The sequence below is a fragment of the Cricetulus griseus genome, chromosome 2 (genome assembly GCF_003668045.3).
Source record: "Cricetulus griseus strain 17A/GY chromosome 2, alternate assembly CriGri-PICRH-1.0, whole genome shotgun sequence".
NCBI lineage: Eukaryota > Metazoa > Chordata > Mammalia > Rodentia > Cricetidae > Cricetulus > Cricetulus griseus.
Genome location: NC_048595.1, coordinates 398,014,082 through 398,027,522, shown reverse-complemented (window position 1 = coordinate 398,027,522; position 13,441 = coordinate 398,014,082). Strand labels below are relative to the sequence as shown.

Here is a 13,441-nt window from a genome sequence, read left to right as displayed (position 1 = left end):
AGACCCACAATGTGCTGATGCCTTAGTCTGAGTCTAATGGCAGGAAAAATTAAACAGACAAACAACAGCAGCTCCAGGGCAACCAGGAAGAGCATCTCCCACTCACTCTGCCTTTTATTATATTCAGGATGTCAGCTGACTGAAGAGGCCAACCCATGAGGGACAAACAGTGGGCTGAACTTATTCAGTTTTTATTCAGTCAACCCATTCAGTTTTTAATCTCACCCAGAAACTCACAGACACTTCTAGAATAATATTTAACCACATAGATAGGCAGTGTGAGGTCAGTCAAGTTGAGCATTTTATTGCTTAATGATCATTTTGGTGGGGAGAAGAAGAAAGCAGAGAGCCTATGGTTCATAAAGCCTGTGCTTTGGTGACCATTTCTGGGATGACTGAATTGAAGGATAAAAGAATTACTCTCTTAGAGTCAGCAAGAGTTCCTGTTTCCCTGAAATGCCCCTGGCTCCTCTTAGGAAGCTGATGCAAATGGCACATCCATCCAAAGACAGGTACAGAAAGGACCTTTGCAGGATCCACAGGAGATACATGCCCTAAACAAAACATGGGAAAACCAAATCAACTAATACTAACAGAAAAGAAGGCACACTGAAAGGTTACCAAGAATTTGAGTAAATCGACTATAAAATCAGACTAAGGGGTGAACACAGTAAGGCTATAAGAAATAGAAGATTGCCATATTCAGGAAAGGATACAGGAAAAAAAACAACCAAATAAAAACTTGATAGAAATAAAGAGTGAATTGAGATCAGCACAAACAGTGCAGTGGGAGGGCCACTAATGGGCGTGCAGGAAAGGAGGTCTAGAAACACCTGGTTTTGGAAAGGATCATAGAGTGTAAAAAAAGGGGATTTCAGAGAAAACAGAAATGGAAGGTAACAAGGCTACAGCACATGTTGTCCATAAGAAAACATATTTACATATGTATAAACATAAATTACAAATCATCCTATTGATATCACACACACAAACAATATACATAGGAAAAGCACAAAAACAGGGTGAAGGACTTTGCTCAGAGGGCACACGGGGAACAAATAACACGGCTTGCTTCCACATGCAGGAACTAGGTGCTTGGGAAATGACATTGGCATGCATCTGGTTCCTTAAACATGTATTACATACTCGACTTGTAGATAAGTAACATGTATGTTGTGCATGTTTTAAACATGCATTCTGGGGCACCTACTTTTAAAACCATGAATATCTCTCATTAAGGTCCATGATTTAAGTAATATTAGTTTATGGAATATGAGGCAGACACAGTGGCCTGTTACAGCAAACACCAGGAACAATCAAGTAGAAAAGACCATCTGAAACACTAAGAAGGACAGCTAATCTGGATTCCTTAACAAACTAGGTATTAGGAGAGGGGCTGGAGAGACTCAGAAGTTAAGAGCACTGTCTGCTCTTGTGGAGGAACAGGGTTCAAATCCCAGCTCCCACATGGTGGCTCATAACTCATAACCTTCTGGTAACTCTAGGTCTAGGGGATCTGACTCACTCTTCTGGCCTCCAGGGGAACCAGGCACACAAGTGACTCACAGACTTTCATTCAGGCAAAACACCTACATACATTTTTAAGTGACTAGGAGAAAAAGGACTATGAGATAATAATAGATTCTGTTAAACTATTTAAGGTCTATGACCCAAAAAACATGAATGAAATGTAATTACAATTTTAAACAAGCAAAATGTTTTAAAAATAATGCTAACAAGGGTATTGGAAAATCAACCATTTCTGTAGTACTATTTATCTTATTCATGTATAGGACTATGTTCATGTATGTAAATATGTGTAACACATGTGCATCTGGTGCCCTCAGAGGTCAGAAAAGGAGATGGGATTTCCTGGAAGTGGAGTTATAGATGGTTGTGACCCACCTTGTAGATGCTGGGAACTAACGTCAGGTCCCCTGCAAGAGCAACAAGTACTGTTCACCAGTGCCCAGTCTTTACAGTCCCTTGAATAATATATATATATGGTAATTTTCTACATATGTACAAAGCAGCCTATCTTTAGATATAATATTGAAATAATCACTGAAGAAATCATGTTTTCTGAGATCTGCTTTCAGATATTATAGGGTTGCTGAGTGAACTGAAGGAAACATCAAAACAATAAGAATGGATGTGAGCTGTTTGTCGTAAAGCTAGTGACAGGGGTGTGGGGCAAATATGTGGTTGACTTTTCTGTCTGTTTGAAATGGGATCTAAAGAAAAAACAACTTATAGTTCATGTTCTTAATCACTGAATGTCATCGAAGAGCTTTCTGTAAGCATAAGACACTTTCTGATAGCATAAGACAACAGTTGGTCTCCATATCTCCATGGGAGAGAGGAGCAGGCAGGGAGCAGAGGGTTCTAAGTACTTTCAACAGAACCTGCAAAGCCAAATTTGGTGAGTAACTAAGGACTGATTTACTGTACTCAGATTAAGTCAAAACTAGAGGCTGGAGCATTTATGCTGACTAAAGGAACCCCAAATCACAACCTCAATATTTCATAACATTTTTGGATAATCTAAGTGTGAACTCACAGTGTGTAAAGTCCTGGCCTTACCAGTCTGCAAGCTGACCTTTAGGAACGAGCAAGACCATCTACACTATATATAAGCAGCTGCCCAGAGCCTATCACCCTCATCTGCCCAGCTCTGCCCTGCAGTACCTCCACTTTACAGACTTCTCATCTCTAGGAATCATGTCTACCAAAACCACCATCAGGAGTCAAACCAGCCACTGTGGTTTCAGTGCCAGCTCAGCCAAAAAGCCAGGGCTCAACCATTATGGCTTCAGCTCCTGGGGCAGTGGTGGCTCTGGGGCTGTGTGTGGAGGATATGGCTTTGGCAGCAGGAGCCTCTATGGTTTGGGGTGTTCCAAGAGGATCCCCATTGGAGGGAGCAGCTATGGCATTGGGGGAGGCTATGACAGCCGAGTTGGAGGATGATTTGGCTTTGGAGGAGCAGGCAGTGCCTTTGGGTTTAGTGGTAGACCGGGCTTTAGTGGTGGCTATGGGAGCCCTGGTTTCCCTGTGTGTCCCCTGGAGGCATCCAAGAGGTCACCATTAACCAGAACCTCCTCACCCCTCTGAACCTGCAAATTGACCCCACCATCCAGAGGGTGAGGACTGAGGAATGTGAGCAGATCAAGACCCTCAACAACAAGTTTGCCTCCTTCATCGACAAGGTGAGACGTGGCACTTTGTAGAGCAGCCTATGCAGAAGCAGGCTCTGGAGGGAAAGCCAAAGGCAAAGGAGGAGGGAAGATACTCTAGGCTTTGCCCAAACACTGCCATTGTTTATGGTTGACTCTGTCCTGGCTTTGTCTCTTTAGTCAGACTAGCAGCTGGCAATCAGGGACAGAGCTCCTCTCCTCCAGAGGTGGCCCCATAAGGGTATTTGATTCAGGTGGGCTGAGATGAGCTCAGGCCTCACATCACAGACAACAGTACTGAGGGAGAAGTCTCTACTGTGCAATTTGGGAATCATGCCAGCCGCACTAAACTGAATTACAATCCAGCGTGCTACTTTTAGGTGCTGGAAGGAGAGGAGTGCAGGTGAGTGCTCACCCTTCCTCCAGCTCCTGAGGACACCTCCATGTTTCTAGGCACTGAGCACAAGCTGAGGGAGCATCAGCTTTGGCCACAATGGCTGCCTTCAGGAACCACTCAACCAGGGAATTTTCTGTGAACTGTCACCAGACTGAGAGTTCCCACAGGGACTGAGGTCATGACTCCCAAGTTCTCACCTGCTCTGTTCCTCTTCCAGGCTGAATGGTGAAGGTGTTGGACCAGTCAACATCTGTAAGTACTATGCTAGCCCTCTTGTCCTACCCCTGCCTTGTGCCTGGCTCACTGGACAGAGTGGGCTCACCGTGACCCTTGTCCCCTCTTGCCTCCTTCACAGCTGTGGTGCAGTCCACCGTGTCCAGCAGCTATGGCAGTGCAGGTGGTGCCAGCAGCAGCTTGGGCCTGGGAGGAGGCAGCAGCTACTCTTACAGCAGTAGCCATGGCCTTGGAGGTGGCTTCAGTTCTGGCAGTGGCAGAGGCATCAGTGGTGGCCTCAGCTCCTCTGGTGGCAGCTCTTCCACCATCAAGTACACCACCACCTCCTCCAGCAGGAAGAGCTACAGGCACTGAAGTCCCTGCCACCAGAGCTTGACCCCTATCCCCAGCCACCCTGGCTGCAGAGCCCTGTGCTCAGGGGCTGTCCTTGCTGGCCTTTCACCTCTGCTCTCTGGTAGGGCTGAGAGCTGAGTCCTTGTTGCTTCTCTGGAAGGGAGAGGGAAGTGGGATTGATATGTAAAATAAGATTGTTTCTAATTTAAATTTTAAAAAGGAATAAAAAAAGAAAATGGAAACCCTAATGTTTTCATTCTCTGCCTCTGTGGAAGGTCAGCACACCTGTGTTATGGCATCCTAGCACTGGGCCTCCCTTCCCAGCTGAGTTCATCTCCATCTGGATCCAACAGAGCAGGCAGTGTCTGGTCTGCCATATTGTGTGCAGTTCTCACATGGTACCCACACCATATTAGTTATGTGACCTTTGCAGATACAAAAATCACTGGTGCTTCTTGTTTTTTGTTTTTTTTTTTAAATAAAAAGTCACAGTTTTGGGAGAAGGGAACTGGGATCATCAAGTAATTCAATCTTGTTTGTAATTCAAATATATAAAAAATTAAAAACTAAAAAAAAATCACAGTTTTTGGATAAGTCTGTCTATGACTTTTGTAAGCTGTGCTCTATCCCTGGATTCCATCTAAAATCTCTGAGTGCAGTAACTGGAGACAGACAGAAGGATAAGATCTGCACCAATTCAGTAAATTTTATATCTAGAAAAATCCCACCCACTGATGCTTGAATTTACACATGTGAGCCTGTGTATAGTGACTGCTCTAACTATGCAAACCCAATGGCCTGGTTCCTCTGACTGGTTTTCTGAGACTGTGTGTCTCGCTGCACCTGTGTTAACTCAAAACATCTGTTGGATAATCACATCCCTGCCTAATTAGAGCAAAAGCTGAGAGAGAGAGAGAGAGAGAGAGAGAGAGAGAGAGAGAGAGAGAGAGAGAGAGAGAGAGAGGAAACAGTGACAGAGACAGAGACAGACAGGAAGAGACTTTCACATATGTGTATGTGTGTGAGTGAGTGTGTGTGAGAGACTTGGATGAGTGTGTGTGTGTGTGTGTGTGTGTGTGTGTGTGTCCTCACCCGGAATCAAACCCTTTCTTTTCTGAGATGAATATCTCTGCTCTGTCTGTGATATCCCCTGCTGCTGCCTGTAGCCCTCAGATTTCTCCTGCCTTTTAATTCTTTAGCTGTCAGAGAAATCAGACCTCTAGAATGTAATATTGATTATTTTATGTAAAGTAATTCTGGAACCTGACATATAGGAATCCTCAAGTGTTCACTCCTAATCTTCCCCTGCTAAAATGGGCACCCCCCCTTTACATGGGTGCTGTCTCACTTTCATGCCCAACACCAGGCGTGGGATGGCTGATCAAGGCCCATGCACCCCATATGTGAGTCTATATCCATAAGGAAAAGTGGGAAGGGACATGATTCACAAAGTGTGTGTATAGATGTTCAAGTTATTACATATGTGGGTTTAGATAAAGTTAAAATCTCAACATACTTAGAAATCTAAAGTATCATAAAGTAAAATTATGTCTATATGTCAATACATTAAGTAACTTTGAGGATATGTATCCAAACCTTAATGGTCAGGATAGCCATGCACCAACTAAGGAAAGCAGTCAAACATACGAGAGAACCCATGAAACTCGTTCATTGTCTAATTATGCCAACATGGACAGATGAAATGGCACCTACAACTACATCTAGGAAACAGGCATAGAGGAAGCAATGGATGACTCACTCTACTCGAGCCAATATCACCCTGACAACACAACAAGAGAAAGCTACTCGAAGAAAGGAAAACCATAAACTAACACCTCTCATAAACATTACATAAAAGGGTTCAACAAAATGGTACTAAATAGAAAGTTGTGGCATATACAAAGAATTCTACATCATGACTAACCAGGGTTCATTCCAAATGTATAAGACTAGTTCAACATTCAAAAGCAAACACTGCAGTCCGGTATCTCAAAATACCAAAAAAGAAGCCATATAGGATCATATCAGCACTGCAGAAGAGGTGCAGACCACACAATCCAACACCCTTACAAGTCGAAGTAAATAAAATTTCACTACATAAGGTCTAAAGGGCAACTAGAGCATCAAACAAAACTCACAACTGGTCCAAGTGTAGAGAATAAGTGTCCACGAAGTGCTCAGTCATAAATGGGACATCTGTGCCATCATACCCTCTCCCTCCAAGTCTCAGGAGCCATGGCAGAAGAGGGGACAGGAAGACTATAAGAGTCAGTGGTCAGGGAGGACCAGAACAAAATAGTGTCTTCTGTATATGATAGGACAGCTGCACTTGTGAATTTACAGCAGCTGTGGTTAGCTGCATAAGATAGCTGCAGGAGATGAAACAAGTCAACATTCCAGCATGGCTGGGAGAGTGTCTCATGAGCTCCCACCTATAGCTGAGGAACTACTGAGAGTTGATACTGGGGCTCAAACTCAAGCCCTGGTGCCCATGCAAAAAGTACTATATGATGGAGCCATTCCCCAGGAGCCCCTCCTTTTGATGATTTAAAAGTCTGAGATGGAGTCAGTTTTCTTTGAGGATGTGGTTCCTGATAGGTCAACCATGGAGGGCCCCAGAGCCATGCGTATTTGGGAAGTACAATTTATACTTTGTGGGTGAGAGAAGGGGAAAGCAAAAAAGAGACAGTGTGCAGTGGGGGATCTGGTAGGAGGAGTCAAGAGTGGGTGTGCTCAAAATACATTGTAGATATGTATGAAATTACCAATGAATTATTTGAAAACATCGTTTCTCAGAATCTCTTTCTCAACCTGGCACTCACCGATTCAGCCAAGCTCAATGTCTAAGGCATGTTCTGCAGGGCCTGACTTGTACACAAATGCTGGGGATCAAACTCAAGGTTGTGCAATGAGCTCTTTACTGACTGAGCTGTCTCCCCCAGAACCTCCTCCCTACAATGACTTACAAGTTTGAGGTAACCTATAAGGGAATGCACAATGTGATAGAATAATCCAACTGTGTTACGTATCTCACTGAAGGGGGAAGGAAAGCAAAGGCTGACCTGTGGGCTTTGGAAACAAGTGAGATTACAGAAAAAGGCTCTTTGTTGGAGCACTTTGTTGATCCCATGGGGACATGGCTTGGGAATTCTGAACACACTGTACATATGTATTAGTCAGTATCTAACAGACAAAACAGTCTCATCTATCCTATCAGAGGGGAAAGAAGGATAGAAGGAGAGAGGGGTCAATATAGTATTAAATATTTGGTTGGTGTAATTTCGGGAGGCTGACAAGTTACAATATTATCTACATCTACCAAGCTGGAGACACAGAAGAGCCAATATTTGATTTCATGGAATGTCCTGTCAATGGTAGCCAGGCAAAGGGAATGCCCTCTGACTCAGCCTCTTTGTTCTGTTAGTTCCTTCAACTAATTTGATCAGACCTATCCTCGTTATTGAGGGCAGTTTGCTTCACTCTATCATTGCAGAGTTAATCTCAAAGAAATACATTCACAGCCACACCCAAATATCTGGGCACCTATGTTCCATTTAAGTTGTCACATAAAATTAATCATTATAATGTGGATTGTGAAATAGGACATCTAAGAAAATAGGTGACAGGTGGTCTGAGCTACCTTTCTCACCACTTTCTGTAGGAAAGCAGGGGAAGGGGCTAAAGGACCACGATGCTAATGATTTGGAGTTGGGCATAGGATGGTTGCTTATGGAAACACACAGTGTTGTGGATGCAGCTCAGTGATAGAGTGCTTGCTTAGCACATGCAAGACCTTCCCTGGCTTCAATCTCCAGCACTGCAAAAGCAAATGAACACCATAAAAATGAATACCATATTTACAAATGAATACCACATATAAAATAAATATCATATGTAAAAATGAATTCATATATATATATGAATGAAGGGGGACAAAGGCTGATGTTCTGGGCTTTGGAAATGAGTAAAACTACAGGAAACGGTTCTTTGTATAAGTATGTGTATATATGTATTTTGTTTATGTACATACACATCTCTGTTACCTCACAGAGCCTAGAAACTGTGACACTTTAGTTGTATTGAACATATTTAGTGTCTAGATCTTTGTTGTTAGTGCTATGGCCTAATATCACTATTACAGTGAGTTTCACACATCAGTGTGAAGGGACCACAGAGTGCCTAGATACTTGATCAAATATTATTCTGGATGTCTGAGGTTGTGTTAGGATGAGGTTTGCATTTGGAGAGGAGGCTGAGTGAAGCCCATTGCTCCACACTGTGAGTGGCCTTCACTCCATCAGCAGAAGGAAAGCTGGAGTAGAATAAAAGGCTGACCCTCCTCTGAGTAAGAGAGGGCTTTCCAACCAAGGCCTTTAAACTAGGATTCCAGGTCTTCAGACTCAAACCAACATTTCAGTTCTATAGATCTGAGATTTTTTTCCTGATCAGTAATTAGGCAAGATAGTTCCTTAAAGTCAAAGTCTTCATGCATGACTGTCCTGCTGGCTATTTATTTTTGAAGAACCCTGACTGATACAACCAGGAAGGATAGCCTTTCAGAGAAATGACTGGTTTTAGGCTCCTAGTGCATCAGGCCATGACAGAAAGTAAGGAAGAAATAACATGTTAGGCCTAAAACAAACCCACAGTGAACTGAGCTCCCAGTCGCTGAATTAGAATAACTTAAGTCATTTGTCAAATAAATAACTATTGGATTATGACCCAAAGTATAAGGAAAATACTCCTGAGCCTACATAATTACAAACAAATGGCTAACGAAATAAATCAGTGACACAAGATTGGCAACTTTTACATAAAGGGATTGCAAACCGTAAGTATTTCTCCCTCCTCAAGGCAGAGTGCAACTCCTCCCCAGGTGTGGGCTGTAATGAAGAACTTCTTGCCAAAGGTGCAGTGTGGGAAGGAGGTGAAGGGGAACTGTACAGCAAAGATGCTGGAGAGCTGCCTTACCCAGGTGATTCAGAGATCCATCCACTGTGGAGTGACCTATTGACACTATCACATGATCAGAAGGAGCCTCAGCTCTGGGTCTCCTCCAAGAATCTCAGAACCCCCACTGAAATCATCAGGGAAAATGTCAAAAAAAAAACTACTAAAAGATTCTACATAACACAGGGCCTCTGCTCCCCAAAACTTTCAAGGCCATAAAAGCATCAAAAACCTGACAAACTGTCTCCAGCAAGAGGAGACAAAGACATGTGATGAAAGTGGACTAGGGCATCCTTCTTTGGACAAAGGCCCAAAACTAAGAAGTCTGGACTCCTTTCGAGCATATTTATGTTTGCTCATAACAGTAATGAATGAAGATGTCAATGTGAAGTATATTAATATTAAAGGAAGCTGGGTTTGACTACACAGCATCCCTCCAAGCTGTTTTCCAGTCTTTTGTATCTAAAACCGATTCCAAATTAGGGTTTAAAAAAATCAAGCTCAGAGGCTGCCTCGGAATGGCTTCTGTATTTTTAACTAACTCTAATTTTGTAAGCTGACTTACAAAACAATGCCACACAAGAGTGTGAGGTGTGCTGAAAAAAAGAGAAGAGAGCAGAGAGGAAGGGAGAGGAAGAGAAGAAGTCTACAGTGTACATGAAAATACCAATTATCTCAAGTTGGCGTAAGCCCAACTCACTTGTAACATTTTAAAATTTATGTTCTGTCTAAATTAGTTTTTGAGACAGGGTCTCACTGTGTAGCCCTGATTATCTTAGAACTCGCTATGTACACAAAACTGACCTCCAATTTACAGAGCCTCTGCCTCCTGAGTGCTGGCTGGCACTAAAGGTATGTGCCACCATGCCTGGCTCTTCTTAAACTTTTAATATTGAGCTTATATTAGAAAGGTATAATAGGCCAGGTTTGGTGGCTCATTTCTATAGTCCCAGCACTTAAGAGACTAAGGCAGGTGAATTGCCACAAATGCAAGGTCAGTTTCAGCTACATAATAGGAACCTGTCTTTTTAATGTTTTTACACAGAGAAGGATATTAGAAATAGTTTCCAGGCCATGCTGTAATTGTAGACCATCTGAGATGAAACCTAGTTACTCTTTCTACTACCCAGGAGAAAGGATTCTAGGATCTAGACTGAGAATTTAAGGCCCATTGAGAGGAAACATTGTACAACATCCCTCCACCCACTGAGGACTGCAGGGTGAAGCAAGAGTCCTTTTGCAATGACACAGACACATGTGAGGTGCAGAAGGGTGCCTCAAAGGCAAGATTGGATATTTCATTCCCTCCGAAGGAGGCTAGCCAATCCCCTACTCTGGCATTCCGACCAGAAATGACAATGAAGGAGCATTAGTGACACCCTGAAATCTAAGGACTTTGTGCTAGCCCAAGGGCATACTATAGTCGTCCACTCTACTTGAATCACCCTTGATCCAGAATAGAGGCTGTGGACTCCAGCCACAGTGGGCAAATCCAGGGACTCCACATGCATGGGAAACCAGCCCAGAAATGGAGTGAGGTGCAGCAGGGTCAGAGAAGGGAATGATTACTGAGAACAGGCTGCTCCTGGCCCCAGGTGCAAACCTGGGGATTCCTAGAGATGTAACTCAACCTTGTAGCTCGCCTTGAGAAATTACACACACACACACACTTTTTTAAAGAAGAAGAGAGTTGGCATTAGTTCAAAGGAAATAAGGAGAAAGGACTGTAGGGTCTGTCTCCAAATGTGGCTTCCGCAGGGGCAGCCATTTGTTCTCAGAGCCATCCCTTTCTGACCCTCATAACTCACTGCTTTTCACCCCCACATCCGTAGCCTCTTTGGCAATAGTGTTCAGCTTGTGCTTGTTCTGCCTGTGCTTCTCTAGCAATTTGCTCATTAGTGGCATGCACATTGTTTTACCATTCATGAAAGACAAACCAAATTTGCATACTGAGATGAATGCAGTTGTTTATTTTGGCATGAGTGAAATCGTGGCTGAATGTTTATTTATATAAAATGGCAGAAGCATGTTTAGGCCTATTTCCTGAACTGCAGAAGGCTTCTGACTTCATTGGGAGTTAGAAATGCTCTGAAAAGAAGCTTGGATCCTCTCACAGTAAATTGCCCTGCACTTGCACTCCACAGCTAGACCCTGCTTTAAGAAGCAAAGAACCTAGAGGCAGGAGAATAAGTGGAACAGAAAAGAACCTAGACACACTTTCTCAAGTCTCTATCTCTCTGTCTATCTATCATCTGTCTGTCTATCTATCTATCATCTATCCATCCATCTTTCTATTTCTTTCTCTGTCTCCCCAGCATACTTTTTAATTTATTGAAAATAAATTTTCTTCTTGAATAATATACCCTGACTAGTTTCCCCTCCCTCTACTCCTTCTAGGCTCTCCTCTACTCCCGTCCCTTCTGGATCCACTCCCTTTCTGTCTCTCATTAGAAAACAAACAGAGTTCTATTATATTATAGTAGAATATAAGATAAAACAAAAACTATCACATTGGAGTTGGACAAGACAAACAAACAGAAGGAAAAGAGCTCAAGCAAAGGCATGAGAATCAGAGATCCACTCATTCGTACTCTCAGGAATCCCATAAAAACACTAAACTGGAAGCCATAATATACACAGAGGACCAGGGCAGACTTTAAGCCTGATTCAACGCTGACTTTCAGGAAACGGTAGACACGTTCTAAGAGAACTCCCAATCTGTTATCTCCTAATTAAGAGTGTTAAAAATCCAAAACACCAAATTTTCTAAGTCTCGAGAAGTCATAGGTCGGCGTATGCTGGGTTCAGAAGTAAAACATGTCCACAGGAAAAATCCATATACTGACTCTCTTGTGCATCACACCATGAATCTCCACAGGTCACAGAAAACAGACACAGAGATGATCTGTATGCCATCAGGAAAGATAGTCCTGAGGACTACACGACACAGCAGGTGAGCTCTGAGATCAGCCAGGTCAATAAGCCACTGGGCTATGGGCAGTATGGAAGGAAATATCACAACTTGGCCTGAGCATCAACACCAACTTGGAAATATTTGCTGGGAGAAAAAAGCACAGAGGGACGGGGGCATGTGATCCCCACACTTAAGAAACAAGCTGATAAGCAAGACACATCCAACCTAATCAAAGGACCCATCACCTAAACAGAACCAATCCCAGCTGCTCAGAGCTGTTGTATCCTAAGGATGAACTTTATAATGGGAGATTCAAGGACTGGAGCTTCACACAGTAACTGATTGGAAAGGAAGAACTGGACCAGAACGGGTGAGGAACATGCCACCTATCTGATGGAGATTCCAGGGGACTGAGAGCAGAGAAGGAGCAGAGAAATAAAGAACACAAAGTTATGAGGGTTTCTGAGATGGGAGGAAGTCACAGACCTGGCAATCTTCTGAGCATCCACCACTCTCTCCATATGGGCATGCAATGGTATAAGAAAGTGTGGTGTGATCCTCAAAAATAGTCCTTGGGGACTGGAGCAACAGCACAGTGAACAACAAACTTGTCACATAAGCTCAAGGACTTGAATTTGAATACCCAGAATTCATGTGATGTTGGACACGGTAGTACACATTTGTAATCATAGTTCTGAGAGAAGAACAAGCTGGAAGGGCTGGAGGATGCCCTGCAGAAGGCCAAACAGGACATGGCCAGGCTGCTGAAGGAGTACCAGGAGCTCATGAATGTCAAGCTGGCCCTTGATGTGGAGATCGCCACCTACAGGAAGCTGCTGGAAGGAGAGGAGTGCAGGTGAGTGCTCACCCCTCCTCCAGCCCCTGAGGACACCTCCATGTTTCTAGGCACTGAGCACAAGATGAGGGAGCACCAGCTGTGGCCACAATGGCTACCTTCAGGAACCACTCAACAAGGGGATTCTCTGTGAACTGTCACCAGACTGAGGGTTCCAAAGGAAACTGAGGTCATGGCTCCCAAGTTCTCACCTGCTCTGTTACTCTTACAGGCTGAATGGTGAAGGTATTGGACAAGTCAACATCTGTAAGTACTATGCTAGCCCGCTTATCCTACCCCTGCCTTGTGCCTGGCTCACTGGACAGAGTGGGCTCACGGTGACCCTTGTCCCCTCTTGCCTCCTTCACAGCTGTGGTGCAGTCCACCGTGTCCAGCGGCTATGGCAGTGCAGGTGGTGCCAGCAGCAGCTTGGGCCTGGGAGGAGGCAGCAGCTACTCCTACAGCAGTAGCCATGGCCTTGGAGGTGGCTTCAGTTCTGGCAGTGGCAGAGGCATCAGTGGTGGCCTCAGCTCCTCTGGTGGCAGCTCTTCCACCATCAAGTACACCACCACCTCCTCCAGCAGGAAGAGCTACAGGCACTGAAG

General features: G+C 43.9%; 1 pseudogene; it reads left to right on the top strand.

Moving 5' to 3' along the window:
- Positions 1 to 2,721: 2,721 nt before the first annotated feature.
- Positions 2,722 to 13,441, top strand: LOC100753455 (annotated as a pseudogene).